At 34.8% G+C, this 18,222-nt stretch overlaps 1 protein-coding gene across 4 annotated transcripts in view; it reads left to right on the top strand.

Annotated features, from left to right (window-relative positions):
* LOC138698155 (alpha-tocopherol transfer protein-like) overlaps nucleotides 1-18,222 on the top strand; it is a 171,753-nt gene that overhangs the window by 81,776 nt on the left and 71,755 nt on the right. The window lies entirely within an intron of this gene.

Below are 18,222 nucleotides of genomic sequence, written 5' to 3'. Positions count from 1 at the left end.
GTTTCGAGGATTTGTTGTGGGTGTGTTTTTGTGTATCTGTACATTTCGTATTGTTCTAGTGTCTTTAGTTTCTGTTTTTTCGGTTGAATATGTAGAATTTCCATGTCTGTGTTTATGTTGCTGTAGTTGTGGTTGGCGTTTGTAATGTGTTCTGCGTATGTGGAAATATTCTGTGATTTGGTTATGGCTGTGATGTGTTCTTTGTAACGTGTTTCAAATGATCTGCCTTTTGTCCGATGTAGAAGTTGTTGCAGCTATTGCATGTGAGTTTTGTATACACCTGTGAGGTTGTATTTGTTTGTTTGTGTGTTGGGATGTACAAAATGCTCTACAAACGCCAACCACACCTCAGCAACATAGACGCAGACATGGAAATCCTACATATCCAACCGAAAAACGGAGCAACTAAGCACACTAGAACAATACGAAATATACAGATATTAAAAAAAAAACACACCCACAACAAATCCTCAACACAACTGAATTTCATAACACACACACTATTTGACTTCACATTACACAACACAAACGCACCCACACCAGGGGCGAAGACAATGGAAAGCTTCGTACAAATATACGCGCCGAAACCCGTATCGCAACCACCTCCCGCACCAAAGTTAGGCCTACACGGGGTAAGGTGGTTGCTCTATTAGGTTGAGGGATGAACTTTTCCAACCCGCGCCGGAGTCCGCAACACTATGGCCCAGTTGCACCAACCCTTGTTAAATATTTAACATGTCGTTAAGGCAGTTTAACAGTAAACTTAACGGAAGTGATGTTTCATCAACTGTTGTTACTGCTAACATTATGTTAAACCCACTGTTAAATTAACATAGCATCCTCCCGCAGTTAAATCCTTAACGCCGTGTTACAGCGTGAATCATGACTGCCAGAGAACATATGTTACACACCGCATTATTATATCGATATATATTTGCAGTGAAAACAATTAGCTCCAATCACTACTTCAGCATTTTTAGTTATTCAGAATAGGTAAGTTCATAAATTCTACAATGATTCATATTAATATTAGCACTGCATCCACAGTAAAGAGAAGATATGTGTTTATTAATGTAAGCATTTCTGTGATTATTATTTCGTATTAATACCCAGATATAATTGCAGATTTTCAAAATGATATTTCTTTATTTCACTGATTTAACAGTTCATATGTAATTATGACCAATGACGCGTGAAGATATGTTAGATATATAAGATATGAAAATAATGTTAACGCTCATTCAGCATCACAATTATTTTTATTTTCTATTGGTTCTATTTGATCTTGAATAATTGAAAGAATCTTCGTACAAATATCAACTTTGAGAGTAAAGTACCATCGTCAGTTTTCAAATGTTTCACTGTATCTTGTGCATGACCCGTCTTAGCATTTATTTTAATATTTTCATAACATTGATTTTTTTTCATAGTTTGCGTTTTCACATCCAATTGGCGATTGAAAATATTGGGTTAAAGAGACCCATGCGTGTTCCTTTTTCCTAATGAAAGTTCCATCACTACGTTTGAGTTCAATTATTATAAAGATAAAGATAAAGATAGCCTATTGTGTCCCATGAAGGTCAAAGGCCTCCTTAAATAAGGGAAAGCTGTATTTGCCTAACGTGATGAGCTAGTTCAGTTAGACGTGATATTTAAATCTAAGAACTTGAATTTCTTTAACAATGATTCTCTCACTGCCTTTCACAACTTCCTGTCTAGGCACAAATGTCTCTCGAGTAGTTTCCACTTTCTTCTGTCTCTTGCCTCTATGGACTACCGTTAACCTGCCTGTTCTCTGAAGAAGTCTGCCCATCTGTGCATATTCATATAATTGCTAGATCTACTAAAATAATTATATTTCTCATATGAGGTAAAATTACTGCTCCTTACACTTTCTTTTTCTCGATTTCTCGCTTTCTCGATTGTTAATCTCCAGCTTCTTTGATTCCTGTTACATTACTCTTAACATCATGTTACCTAACCAAACTACCTCAAATGGTTGGTGAAACACTATTACACTAACAGAATGTTTAATTTTTAACAACACGTTAGTTAACATGCTGTTAGCGTTATTTTAACGACGTTTGGTGAAACTGGGCCCTAACCTACCAGCGTCCGCCAGTTCAGGTACTCCTACTTTCAGTAATAGACGTAGCTGCAGCAGCCTGTATTTATTTGCATTTTGAGTGCAAAAAGAAACGGAAACAGAGGCAATGGTGGCAAACACAGTTACATATTATATACAAGTAGAAATAAATGTGGTGATTCAAATTTGCTGGCTGACTTGAAGTTCAAAACAGTTGGTGGACATTATAAAAATTTTACCAGAATGTCACCTACAGACTTTGAATATTTTGTAGGGCCTAAGGTTGCAAAGAAGGATACCACATTCAGTTCAAGATAGAGTGGCAGTGACGGTGCGATTTCTGACAACCGTACAATAATATGCAAAAACATTGCTGAATCAACACACTAGACTAAAATTAGGTTAATAATCATAAATGAAGAATCTTTAAAGGACTTTGAAGCTAAATTAAAAAAAGAAACCTGGAAATCACTATATGTTAATGAAGATATGAATAGTAAATTAAATGCGTTTCATAATACATTCTTAAATAGCTTTGAATTCAGTTTTCTTCTGAAGCACAAAAATTCTCAAACATCTAAAACTAATTGGATTACAAAAGACATAAGAATCTCATGCAAAACAAAGAGAACTCAATATATTTAAAGTAGAAATTGTAATGACCGCAAATTAATAGGTCTAATTTCTGTAGTAGAATTTTATGATTAATACAACGAAGGCTTTAGAGAGATCACTGAATACCCCTCCTACTGTAATTTTTTATTAATAGCTTCCAGAATTTTATCAGTTAAATTAAACAGAAAGTGATCTTAAAAGCCAAATAACTTTACTTTAACAATTTATTCTAAACTTGAATAATAAAATCAAAACAACTAGGAACATTACTTATTTACTTGCTGGCTTTTAAGGAACCCGGAAGTTCATTGCCGCTCTCACATAAGCCCGCCATTGGTCCCTATCCTGAGCAAGATTAATCCAGTCTCTACCATCATATCCCACCTCCCTCAAATCCATTTTAATATTATCTGCGTATCTAATGCTTACTCACTTCACTTGCGTGATTCGAGTTCCGCATACTGCACATAGATGGCAGGACTGTGACCCATCTTTCAAATTGCACACCACTTCGGCGGGCCACGTTATGCATGATGTGTATCTATGAAGAATTATGTCGTGTACTAGGGTGAGTGTATGTGTAAGTGTAGTGTAGGGAATGGGTGAGGATGATGATGAAGGGGAGGAAGGAAGAAGAGGAAACCTGGTGCCGGCACATAGCCTACTCCTGTCGAGTAACACGAAGGAAGCCGCCAGACTTAATGTCCCCATTCGACGGACGAATCACTATCAATAGGGACATATGCCTTCTCTTCATATGGACAGCGGAGAGATTTGGGATTTAACCCAGGCATATTGGTGCACAATTTAGTGAATAGAAGTTGTGCACCATGGCTCCTAGTCCCGAGGTAGCTTTAAACATTAATAAAACTAACATAATTCAATTTAAAACCTTTTCAAATTTAATCTCTGAAACATGAGACACAACTATCAACTAAAATACGCCACTGAACCTACTTCCTGTTAAGGCTGGTTGATGAAATCAAGCTCAAGTGAAAGTTCACATATGCTTTAGTAGCAAATATTTTTGTCTCGAAAATTTTAATGCACTAGTTTCCGAAATAAATGAATGTTACGGGTGGTCTGAATCACTCTGTATATTTCATATTTGCAGTTTTATATTTTAAAGGAAAGAATTTGACATGTTCTTTATTCTATACTCTAAAGCAATAGTAAGAATATTATGGAACGAATAAATCGGTCTGTCTGTCTGTCCGTCCGTCCAACTATAAATGTTAATAATTGTTATATTACATCTGTGGATAATATTAGGTTTCTTGAATTTTTTGTCTACAACACTTTACAATGGTAGGTCTATATTGATTTTATTTACCAAAAAAAGCTAAATACCGTAAACTTTGCTATTTTTACAGCTTAGGTCTTCGTTGAATGTACATTCTCTCTAATCTATATATTATTCTCATTTTAACTATGGTAACTTTTAAGGAGAAATGCTGTAAATACAGCAGAGTCTTTATTGCTCAGAAACGAGTTATTAGAACGATTTTGTTATTTAAAGTACAAAACCTTGTATTTTTTTTTCCTTTTTTAGGAATAAAGAATATTCGTATTTCTTTGTATAGCCTATACTTCTATTTATAAATGTTTAATGCTGTTCACGCATGACGAAACTGAATATAATAAAATATTACGAGTAAATTGTCATGATTATAATACACGTAATGCAGAACTGTAAGAATAGAAAGTCACAGACAGAAGAAATATGATATGCCTCATTATTATAGTACTTTATTGTTTAATAAGTTAAAATCTAGGGAGTTAACCATGGTAATTGGCAGTGATTTAAACTCAGTTCGTATCGGTGTATTGAATTATGTTCAATTAACAATTGAGAAATTGAGAGAGACTTCAATTTTGTGTTCCTAAGAAGTGTTAATTACTTTTTACAGCTTGTCCAAGTCAAGTCTGCGAGTGAGGATATCGGGATGGAATGTAGAGACAAAACACAGTTGCCACATAGGTCACTTGACGCTCAGATTTCAACGTGTGCACATCGTTTAAAATACACTACGGAGCGCACGCATTTTTTGTCCTTGTCTTCAGATAAAGGCAACAGTTACGCTGTCTCCCAGCCTCCCCCCCCCTCATGCAACTTTCTCTACTACGCCCACGCTTGCCAATCAGAACGCCAAACCTCACTGTCAAGCAGAAGTAGAAATACAGTCTATTTCAAAGCGCTCTATGAACTGAAGCGCAGTAGGAAAACTTTGCTGTCATATGAGACTGTACTGGTTTCCTCTCGTTACCGCCTCCTTTCAGTACAGAACTGCATCCAACTTCCCCTCTCGGCTCGCAGACTTAACTTGGTCGAGCTGTAGTGTTTGCGTGTATTTAATTTTTAATAAGTAATTCATTATGGCGTGTGTTTGAGTGAAGTGTAGACATCAGCAGTATGTATACAAATAATAATTATTATTTATACTTGCTCGTGTAATAACATATTATTGAGATATTTTTGCTTGCCAATAACGTTATACTTGACAGTATTATTGACAGTAATATTTTGTATATTGACAGCGATTTTTGGTTTCCGAATGTGAATTAACATAAATGTTACAATTTTGGATCGTATTGATTGAATAGGACGTCTCTAAATAAATTAAACCACAATAAACTTGAAAAAGTAATTATCCAGTGAGGTGGATTACAACATAAATTATTATATCCTTATTGACTGCATTAGAACAGTCGTTTTCTACGGGTTCTTGCATAACCAATATAAATGATGGAAAACTTCGAATCAAGAACTACTAAGATTTCAAATCATCCGTCCTCAAGTGAGGTTGACCACTGGGATCCGGAATTAACAAAATATAAAAGATAAAGGGAAATGAAACGAGCAAAATACTGATTCGATTTTTACATTAAAACAAAAATTTACGTTTTAACATATAGATGATAGTGTAAAATTTGAGGAGAGGTCTTCAGAATCTCCATTACAATCTGCTGAACCTCATAAAAGGGAATTTTAAAGGATTTAAGGATATTACATATAAATTTTGGTAAAGAACCCCTCGCTCCAAATGGTAAGCCTGCAACATCCCAGTTGTAAAGCAAAATGCCATAGTTTTCACTGAGGTATGGAAGACAAGGTACATATTTAGCTCGCGTGTTATCATTTATCTGCAGTGCTTTGATTCGTGTCTCGTTCAAAGCAAATTGTAGGGTCTAAGACCATCGCTCTCTGGGTTCTTCTAAGGATGGCAATTATATCGACTCTTCTATGAGAATCATCTTCAGACACACAATGAATCTCCTCATGTACTTCTCATCCTCTGTTTCTTAGCAGGTTGGTAATTGCTGTACGGGCACGATGGTGTCTATTGTTACGCAGTATTGTCAATTCTAAAAATAGATGAAATGCTGTGTGTATTCCACTCATTATGATTAAAAATGTCCATTCCAATCTTCATTTATAAGCTGTTAAAAAACTGTCTCTTCTTTGCGTACTTTACCTTAACAAATTTATATTCAAATATCCTAATCTTGTCAATTCTAATAGTTCTAGTATTAAATTAAAAAAGTTAGGTATGGATTTTATAAAAATTGAAACATTGTAAACTTAAATTTATTTATTCTTATTGCGTAGTAGATATAAGACAAATTGTATTATCGTATATAGGCCTAGTTCTTAATTTCAATTCAGGAATCCGCCCCTCAGCACGAGTTCTACTCTTTCAAGGGCGAGCTAAAGTTTTTCTGTTTATATTATATTTTATGTTACAATTATTAGCAAAATAAATAAGTAAAAATATAATTTTCACATTTGAAAGACGTAAGAACATTTAAAAGAGGATGTCCTAAAGTTTAGAATTCTACCGCTAGAGCGCTCCCAAGCTCACAATAGCCAGAGTCCGTGGATATACCAGAGTAGCGCAATCACCGAGTCGGCCGCCATTGTTATTCCTTTTCAACACGCTAGGGATAGGAATATTTAAAGTAAAACTCAGATATTTTTAATTTGAAGAGCAAAAACTTCTAAAGGATCTTCTTACATTTTAGAACATTATTGTCAGTCAACATATTAATGTATAAGAACTTTATTTAATAATTATTACAGCATAAATGTAAATTTAAGTGTTCAATACACTCCTTCATAAACGTCACAGTTATAGGTATTACAGCAGCATGAACTTAATAAATTACAAGTAACAAATGAAAAAAACAATGTTGCAAATAAAATAACAATAAATATAAACATTTCCAACTGCATTCCTCGTGCAAACCCTCCGACTTCCGCATATAAGGGGACACTATACTGAAATTTCTCGAAGTTGATTAGTTTTAAGAGTTCACAACAGTGAAATCAATAACTATCATACTTACGAAGCTAGATCCACCAAATTTTGATCACTGGTATATCTGTTTAATAGTGACAAGTGTACAAAATTGCATCCGCCTATGATACGTGATCTGCATTTTATTAATTATTTTATTAAAATATTGAACCGCTTTATATTAAAAAGTCGCTTGCACTACAATTGACATTATTATTAAGTGATTTTCACTTATATGGTTCCTTACATACATGGAATCAAAGCTTACTCTAAGGTTTTGCTGTAAAATTAATAAATAAATTACTAGAATTTTTTTATAAAAAATAAAAAATTAATAGTCACAAAAATTCCTAGTAATTTATCCATTCGCTGTACAGAAAATTCCAATAGTAATGTTTGTTCCAATGTATATAAAGAATCTTACAAGTGAATATCAATGAAAAATAATGTAAATTGTGACGCAAGGGACTTTTTGCATTAAGCAATAGGCCTACACTATATAATTAAGTGTGGAACAATTGGAAGAACTTTAGGAAGAAAAACGAGAAAAGAAACTCAAATGAAATTTTATAAAGTTATGGCTGTACCTATTCTTATATATGGCTCTGAATCATGGACAACAACAAAAAAAGAAGAATCACGTATACAATCAGCAGAGATGAAATTTATGAGATACGTAAGAAGATGCACTAAAGCCGATAAAATAAAAAATGAAACAATAAGATCAGATCTCAATATTTTCTCAGTACACGACATGGTAGAAGAAAATAAAACAAAATGGAAAGATCATGTTGACAGAATGGCAGAGAATAGGTTACCAAAGAAGATAATGAATTATCGTCCGATCGGGAAAAGGGATCTGGGTAGACCTCGCAAGAGGTGGCTGGACGATAGAGACCGGAACAGGTGATATCACCTAATCCTTGAAGGGAGAAGAAGAAGAAGAATAAGAAGAAGAATAAAATGCAAAACACTTATCATAGACAGAGACGAAATTTTGTACATGTGTTATTATCAACCAGATATACTAGTAATAAACATTTTGTGAGTTTAGCTTTAAAAATATGGAAGTTAGTAATTTCAGTATAATGTCCCCAAGGATACACTGATGTGAGATTTGTCATTTTTGGTAAAAAAAATCGTTTCTTTGTTTTTATCTTTAAAAATTCATTTATGGTCTAAAGATGCCCTCTGCCAATTTTCATGACCATACGACCGGTCTATCAGCTGTTTAGGGTCACATTTTTAAAAGGCTGCAGGCTCTGACTTAATTTAAATTCTCCGTCCACGACCTCCACTCTGAAATCTGTGACAATTTTGGAAATTACGCTATATTTCATACATTGTGTATTATATTAGATTTCCGATTGAACCAGTGTAGCTTCTCGACTTCTCGAAATATTTCTTCATAGAATCCAACAGGTGTTAGACCTACTTCAAAGGCTGCTTTCCTTCAAAAGATATTCAGTTACAAAGGAGAGCACAACTCTTGTCTAAAGGAAAATTCCATCTGTTGCTAGTAGCCATAACAGCGTGTTTTCCATTCTTTGTTTTTGTTTGTGATACAATAAATATTTGCAAGTTTCTAAAAGTTTTATTATTAGTGTTATAATAGTGTCTACAGTCCATAGTGATTTGTAAATATTTATCTACTAGCCGTACCCGTGCGCTCCGCTGCACCCGTTAGAAATAAATATAAATTAATTACATAATTAAAATAGGACATTTGATCCAGGGAACATTCGTGTTTGATAGAAGGATAAATCTTTTAATATGTTACTTAATTTAAATTGTATTGAAAATATTAAAATGCGATCATTTTGATCCAGAGACCACTCATTTGGTGCAATAACAATTCCTTTAACACGTTTCTTAATTGTTATTACCAATTATTTTTGGAAAAGCGTAAATTAACAGAAAAAGTTTGGCTACAGATTTATTATTATGTTTATATTATATTATATTATGAAAAAGTGTGTTGATAACGGATGTACTCGAATTAGAAAGTTTTTAATTTGTTGTGGGAGCTCTTGAATCTCAGGAGGAACAACTTTTACAACAGCAGAACATAATCTGCTTGGCTTATTACCCAATTTTTTTGCATTGCATTTATTGCATATGTATTTTATGTATTTTAACACGATTCAATTGAGCATAGTTAAAATTTGAATTACACAATAGTGGATTGCTAAGCTAACGTACTATTACTGCATACTAAATCAATACACACTCGTTGTTCGTTAATTCTCTGAGATAAAAATGAATATGTTCATAAACATTATTTTAAGAAATACAGGAAATGAATATACAGAATGACCTATCAAGTTTTCTGTGCATAAGAAGCTATTTTAATCTTACCTGTCCTCAATTCACTCAGGGGCCGGGTAGCTCAGTTGGTAGAGCAGCTGGCTATGGACTGGAAGGTCCGGGGTTCGATCCCTGGTGGTGACAGGAGTTTTTCTCGTTGCCAAACTTTCAGAAGGCCCCGAGGTTCACTCAGCCTCCTATAAAATTGAGTACCGGGTCTTTCCCGGGGGTAAAAGGCAGTCAGAGCGTGGTGCCGACCACAACACCTCATTCTAGTGCCGAGGTCATGGAAAGCATGGGACTCTACCTCCGTGCTCCCCAAGTGCCTTCATGACATGTTACGGGGATACCTTTACCCTTTTTTACCTCAATTCACTCACAATAGCATTATGTCCAGCCAGAGAAACTACACTTTCCAATGATGAAATAATAATTAATTATACAAATCGGTTATTTTAGCTTCTGATATTACTTCATACAAACACAGAAACATTCTCTGTAGGCTATGTTTCATAGCTTTCGATTGTTGTGTCCAAGGCCCCTTATAGACGAAGTCATTTGTTTTTATTTCAATACACCGCCTTAGATGGCAGTTATTTTAATTTTAAAACTCATTTATCTCATTAAATATCAGTCCTATCAAAATTTTTCAGAGAACAAAACTTATCAGAAATCATTTTCAAAGAAACGTTTGTTATGTAACATATTTCACAAAAATCAATAATAAGCGAGATATTTCGATTTATTTAATTCGGGTCCCCTTATAACCCCCCTTTTAAATGACGTATTTTGAATGCAATATAGCCTATAATATAAGTTACAACGAACTTAATTTATATTCCAATTTTCATCGAAATCGGTTCAGCCATTATCACGTGAAAAGGTAACAAACATACAGACAGACAGACAGACAAACATACATACAAAAATTAAAAAAAAGCGATTTTCGGTTTCAGGGTGGTTAATTATATATGTTAGGACCAATTATTTTTGGAAAGTCGAAAATTACCAGAAAAATTTCGGCTACAGATTTATTATTAGTATAGGTAATAATAATAATAATAATAATAATAATAATAATAATAATAATATGTGTTGATTTATTTTTATTATCAGTGAATAGAAATTAAATAGAAAAGTGAAAATGTTACAGAGATATTCACTTTGCCCGGGTAGCCGGGCAAAGCGAATAATTAACTATATTTTCTTTCTCAAATCATATCACTCTCCGTAGGTACGAGAAACGAATTGCTGTTTTGTAGATATATGGACAACATGTGTCACAACCAAAGTAATGAAGTTTTTATTTTGGGAGCACCAAAATATAGCCTGTGGCATTGTTTATTCTTAGCTTATCCCCTTTGCCCGGGTTTCCCCTAGTTAAATCTTAATCTCCGTTAGCGAGAGTTTATATCCTATTACTACGCAGGATTATAGGTGAATTAACTTCAACGCGATTTGGTACCAGGACAGTAGGTAAAGGGGGGTCACCAGGTTTGAACCCCACCCTTGAACTGAAGAAAAATACTTGTTCAGATTTGAATATTTTTTATCCATAATCGCTTTCCCTTCTCTAATTTTTCACTGATAGAGTAACAACATTGACATCGACATAAGGCATAGTTCTCCTACCCCTCATTCAACATAATCTCTGTGCTTGGTGATGCGGCACATTCGAACTATAACAAAGCTATCTTCAACATAGAGAGACCTACCACCTAGTACCGACTTTGTAAAAAAGTGAAACCGACACAAAATGAAATTTAACTTGTGAAACATATTGAAAAGGCTGTTTTGACAGTTCCGCATTGCAGATATTAAAAATTTGTGCATTGTAGATTTTAAACTCATTTTAAGAGCGGTATTCACCCGTTCGTTAGTTTGAGTTCTGACTTTATATTATGAAACGTTCGTTTAAAGTTTTGTGCATTTCACAGTTCATATTTTTATAATAATAATACTAATAATAATAATAATAATAATAATAATAATAATAGTAATAATAATAACACATACACAACATTTGAAGTACCGGTAGACTAATGTAAATTATAAACAATTTATAACCCCTTCCTTGACAAAATTCTGCGTACTCCACTGTTTGATGCAATCAGTCAACAATGAACATATTCAAACACACATAACACATTATAGAAGTCGCATGTATTTTTACTTTTTCATTGTTTGAAAGTTTAAAATTCTTCCGCCGTGTTTATGTTTCAATTGTTGTTGATGACTTTCAATATTTGTAATGACTCTCTAATATTTGCTAATTCGTAACCTTCATTTATTAGGTGTGTGGAAAATTTCGACTTTTTCCCATTATGATGAAAATCATATTTATGCTCATTGTAACGTGTCCTAAAATTTACGTCAGGATTAATTCTTGGACCTACAGAATATATCTTTCATGAATGTATGTATTTATTCATACTGCTGATGGGTAAATACCCGGTGGCAGTGGTAACTAATTACGCTCAATAATTACAATTAATAATAAAGTCATAATAATAATAATAATAATAATAATAATAATAATAATAATAATGATAATAATAATAATATAATAGTAGCAATATATAATACTATTAACAAGGAGCATCCTAAATTACATAAATCACTTAATATAACATAGTTAATTAAAGTAAATCTAATTTATATCTTAACCCCAAATTCGATCTTAAAACCACGAGTATACTTTTCATCTTACGATGTTTGGTACGTCACCAAACATCGTAGGATGAAGATTACATTGTAAAGTTTCTTCACACCCATAAGCAGTGCTGACTAGATCAGACGCTATGGACAGTACTCTATAACAGAGTCGCCAGTATGAAAGGATAATTCCAAGGATTTGGCGTGAGACGAACTCGATAGCTCAGTGGTAGAGCGCCTGACCGAAGAACAGGAAGTCGCAGGTTCGATGCCCGCTCGAGGTTGTGAAATTTTTCTTTCTTACCATGGCATGATTGTGACTATAATAGTATTTAAATTCATTATGTATGTTTATACATGCACAAGTATATTTCAGCACTACACTCATTTCGCTATCAATTCAATCACTGCACTGGAGCTATGAAACATTTCACTGACACTATTCCGATTTCACTAACACTTCAAAAACATTTCACTGTTCAAATACTTTGCACTACCACTATAAACTACAGAACTTCACTGACACAAACACACTTCACAGGCAAAACACACTTCTTCACTGAGACGAAATTTCAAATAACAAAACATCAATTGCACCCTTATTATTCCGTAGAATTGTACTTACTATAGTAACCTCAAAAAGCTAACCTAGACCCCATTACAAGCAATTTAGGACTTCACTATAACTCACACCCGTTCACTATAAATCTATCTCATTTCTCTGCCACTATAACTCTCAGAATTTACTTTTAAGCTCACTGCGCTTTCACTACAACACACTGCACACCCAATATAAATCACTGGAAATTCACTGTTTCTCTGCTTATTCGCCATACTTGTAAAACCACAATATAGTGTGCATAATGTATTACTGTCTATTAGTAAAATTCTTAAGCCTATTTGTAAATACATTTTTGGTTATTGGTAAAGCCTTTAGTAAGCCTGCAGATAAAGCATTCCAGTCCCTAATAGTACGATTGAGAAAAGAAAACTTTCCAGTGTCCGTCCTCTGTCTTCTTTCCCTCAATTTATGTGAGTGGTCGTTCCTTGAAGAGTAATTTGGCGGCTGCAACCTATTCTCTATTTCGCTCCAGGCAGGTTCACCATTGTATGTTTTGTACATTGCGCATAATTGAATTAGAGTTCTTCTGTCCGTGAGAGTGTCCCATTTTAATGTTGAATTATTACGATAACGTTTGAGAGCCCGTTTTTTAATCTTTTCCAATGTCTTAATATGATCTAATCTGTAAGGATCCCAAAATGCAGCTGAATATTCCATTACTGGACGAACTAGTGACATATGCAATCTCTTTGGATTTGTCAGAATTTTTTTGTAGTACCCTCATCACAAAGTGCAACGCTGTCCATGCCTTTCCCGCTGTCTCAGTAACGTGTTCCCCCCAGCCGAGATCGCTGCTAAAATTTATTCCAAGGTATTTACATTTGTTAACTTCCGGAATGGTTTCACCTCCTAACGTATACGATGCGATAATTTTATTTCTTTTTCTTTTAAAACTAATGGCTTTGCTCTTTAGAGAATTTATCTTCATTTTGTTGGCCATTGCCCAATCGTTCATTCTATTGAGGTCATTTTGAAGAGAGTAGTATCTTCATTACTTTCTATTTCCCTACATACGATACAATCACCCGCGAATAAGCGATCCCTGGACAAGATGTTAACTGGCAGATCATTTACAAAAGCCAGAAATAAAAGGGGCCCCAAGACACTCCCCTGTGTGACTCCGGAAATAATTTCAATTGGGCTCGATAATTCCTCCCCCAACCGTACTCTCTGAGTGCGACAAGTTAAAAATTCCTTGATCCACTGGAATATTCTGAAGTCAATCCCCGTTGACTGTAGTTTAACCAACAGTATGTCATGTGAGACTACATCGAGTGTGCGTGAAAAGTCAATAATCTCTGCATCTATTTGGCTATTTGAATCTATTTCGTCTGCTAAATCCTGACTCCTACCTTTGCGACCGCAAGCAGTGTGTATATCATGATAATCGCTCTTCTTCTTGGCGGCACGTGAGAGTAGGTGTCCCTCAGGGGTCTGTACTAGGTCCTCTGCTTTTCACTCTATATATTAATGACATTTCTTCAGTTCTGGAGCACTGCCAATATCATTTGTATGCGGACGACCTTCAAGTTTATATACACTCTCGGCCTGATACTCTTAATGAACGTTTGTCGAGCCTCAATGACGATCTTTTGTCAATTAATAGTTGGGCAAGGAAATTTGGGCTAAATATCAATCCAGATAAAACCCAAGCCATACTCTTGGGACAGCAAAAGCTTTTATCCTCCATTAATATGAGCACCCTTCAGCCTGTCTCTCTCAACAACAAAATAATTCCTTTCAGTGCTACTGTAAAAAACCTCGGCATTAATTCAACTCTAATATGAACTGGAATACGCAAATCAGATGTATGTGTAGAAAAGTTTTCTCTACCATGCATTCTTTGAAACGCCTAAAAAATTTCCTTCGTACTAAACTGAAACAAATTCCAGTACAGATCCTTGTAATGCCTCACTTTGACTATTGTGATGTTTTATATAGCGACCTAAGTGCTGAACTTTCTCAAAAACTTCAACGTGTACAAAATGTCTGCGTCCGATTTATTTTCAATATCAACCGACATGATCGTATATCGGAATATTTTCTACGACTCTCCTAGCTCCGCTTGCAAGATCGACGTTTAGTACATTCTCTTTGCCTGCTATTTCGAATTATACATGATTCCACACCCAACTACCTTGCCTCTCGGTTTACTCTCCTAGCTTCACATCATAATCATAATACACGTTCACAGCACAATCTGTTGCTATCAATACCACGTCATCAGACATCTCTATACCCAAGTTCTTTCTCAATTACCATGGCCGCTCATGGAATTCGCTGCCGCTAGAAATCAGTAGTCTTAGTCCTCATTTATGTAAAATTAGGTTGTTTAGAAATATTTTAAATGCACAGAATTAGTTTTTTGGGTATAATATTTATTTATTACTATTACTATTATTATTATTATTATTATTATTATTATTATTATCATTATTATTATTATTATTTTTCACAGTCATTACTTTATTTTTCCATTAACACCTATACCTAGGTAATTGTCATTGTCTCAATGTAACACGTGCTGTGCTGATCATACTAATTGTACTATTCCTTTAGTTGTGATATTATATTGATATGTATTAATTCTCTTTTTTTTTAAGTTAATATTCTATATTAGAATGTATTTTCCTGTTTGTGATTATGTATTCAGTCTCTTTTTTATTATTTATATTTTTATTATTGTTATTTTAACGTTAATACTGCAGAGCGCGCAGAGCTGAGAGGTCCTGGGTTCGATTCCCGGTGCCGGTACGAATTTTTCTCGTATTAAATAGTAATAATCGATACGTATGTTTATATTTTGTACTAAAATAGATTATTCTAAGCTTGCTGATTCATATCTCACCAACAGAAAATATAAAGTATTGTTAATGAAAATTAAAAGTATTCAGATTTTTATATATTGGCGACAATGGAGTTTCATGTGATGTGATTGGTCTAGTATGCCAATACGTCTATTACTTAAATGACCAAAGTTAGCACCAATTTCAGTCAAATAAGTAAATAACAGATTTGGTCCAAGTACAAATAAGCAATTGATAAAATGATTATGATGTCTAACTAGAAAATCAGGTTCATTTTTTGTGTTGATCCATTAGTATTTATTAATGTTGCATCCATAACCTCACAAGCATTAGTGATCCCAGCAGCAGCATAAAAATTCTGTCCTACAGTAAATAACATTTTGGTGATCAAAAACCTGCCCCGAATTTAACTCTTTTAACAACATCAACTACCCTAACTGTGGTAACTTTCGAGGAACATTACTTTTGCTGACGTCGTACAACATTTTGTCCAATATTCTTTTGAGAAAATTAACTCCATAAGTAGGTGAAATTATTGGGTATCTTCAGAGTGGTTTTAGGCGTAAGAGATCAACTACTGATAAGATATTTTGTATTCGACAGATAATTGGGAAAAATGGAAGTATAAGGGTACAGTGCATCAGTTATTCATAGATTTCAAAAAGGAATATGACTCGGTTAAGAGAGAAGTTTTATATGATATTCTTATTGAATTTGGTATTCTCAAGAAACTAGTTCGATTAATTAAAATGTATCTCAGTGAAACGTACAGTTGAGTCCGTATAGGTCGATTTCTGTCAGATGCGTTTCCTATTCACTGTGGGCTATCACCTTTACTTTTTAACTTCGCTCTAGATTATGCAATTAGGAAAGTTTAGGATAACAGATAGGGTTTGGAATTGAACGGGTTACATCAGCTGCTTGTCTATGCGGATGACGTGAATATGCTAGGAGAAAATCTACAAGCGATTAGGGAAAATACGGAAATTTTACTTGAAGCAAGTAAAGAGATAAATTTGGAAGTAAATTCAAAAAAGACAAAGTATATGATTATGTCTCGTGACGAGAATATGTACGAAATGGAAATATAAAAATTGGAAATTTAGCCTTTGAAGAGGTGGAAAAATTCAAATACTTGGGAACAACAGTAACAAATACTCGGGAGGAAATTAAATACAGAATAAATATGAGAAATGCCTGTCATTATTCGGTTGAGAAGCTTTTATCATCCAGTCTGGTGTCAAAAAATCTGAAAGTTAAAATTTATAAAACAGTTATATTACCGGTTGTTCTTTATGGTTGTGAAACTTGGAGTCTCACTTTGAGAGAGGAACATAGGTTAAGAATGTATGAGATTAACTTGTTTAGGAAAATATTTGGGGCTAAGAGGGATGAAGTGACAGGAGAATGGAGAAAGCTACGCAACACAGAACTGCACGCATTGTATTCTTCACCTGACAAAATTAGGAACATTAAATCCAGACGTTTGAGATGGGCAGGGCATGTAGCACGTATGGGCGAATCCAGAAATGCATATAGAGTGTGGGTTGGGAGGCCGGAGGGAAAAAGACCTTTGGGAAGATAATATTAAAATGGATTTGAGGAAGGTGGGATTTGATGATAGAGACTGGATTAATCTTGCTCAGGATAGAGACCGATAGCGGGCTTATGTAAGGGCGGCAATGAACCTCCGGTTTCCTTAAAACCCAGTAAGTAGTAACTAAGTATGTATTTGATAGTGTGTATTTTCTCCTTACAGTCTTGTTGGCTCATAGATGGATCGGAATGCTGCGTGTTTGTGTTGTTTGGGGTGATTGGAAGTGTTGTGTATGTGTGTTACCATGGTAGTGGATTTCCTGTACATTTTGAACATAATATGTTGTCTGTTTTTGCTATTGTGATGTCTATGAAATTCATGGATTTGTTCTTTTCTGTTTCTAGTGTGCAGTATGGTTTTGGATCTATTTTCTTTATCTATTTGTGTAGTTTTTCAATCTCTATTTTGTTTCCTTTGTATACTATTATTATGTCGTCTGCGTATCTGTGCCAGTAAATGATGTGGTCTGCGTGTTTATTGTTGTCCTTATTCAGAATGTGTGCCTGTTCTATGTTGTGTATCAAAATTTCGGCTAAGACGCTGGAGATCGGTGATCCCATGGGTAGGTTTCAGTTTGAGTGTTGTATTTGTTATTTTCACTCATTCATTCAGCAAGTCCACACCTGTAGAGTAACGGCTAGCGCGCCTGGCCACGAAACCAGGTGGCCCGGGATCGATTCCCGGTCGGGACAAGTTACCTGGTTGAGGTTTTTTCGGGGTTTTCCCTCAACCCAATATGAGCAAATTCTGGGTATTTTCGGTGCTGGACCCCGGACACATTTCATCGGCATTATCACCTTCATCTCATACAGACGCTAAATAGCCTGAGCTGTTGATAAAGCGTCGTAAAATAACCTACTAAAATAGAAAAAAAAAACTCATTCAGCGATCTGCCCAATGGCAGGTCTTTCACTGCAAATCCAGCTTTCTCCAATCATTCCTATTTTCTGCCTTTCTCTTTGTCTCCTCACATGATCCATATATCTTAATGTCGTCTATCATCTGATATCTTCTTCCGCACCGAATTCTTCTCCCGTTAACCACTCCTTCCAGTGCATCCTACAGTAGGCAGTTTCTTCTCATCCAGTGACCCAACCAATTCTCTTTCTTCTTCCTGATAAGTTTCAGCATCATACTTTCTTCACCCACTCTTTCCAACTCAGTTTCATTTCTTATTGTCTGTTCACTTCACACGCTCCATTATTTTCCATATCCACATTTCAATTGCTTCGCTT

This window comes from Periplaneta americana, chromosome 4 (assembly GCF_040183065.1).
Source record: "Periplaneta americana isolate PAMFEO1 chromosome 4, P.americana_PAMFEO1_priV1, whole genome shotgun sequence".
In the NCBI taxonomy this organism is placed as follows: Eukaryota; Metazoa; Arthropoda; class Insecta; order Blattodea; family Blattidae; genus Periplaneta; species Periplaneta americana.
This window is presented reverse-complemented; position numbering and strand designations above follow the sequence as displayed.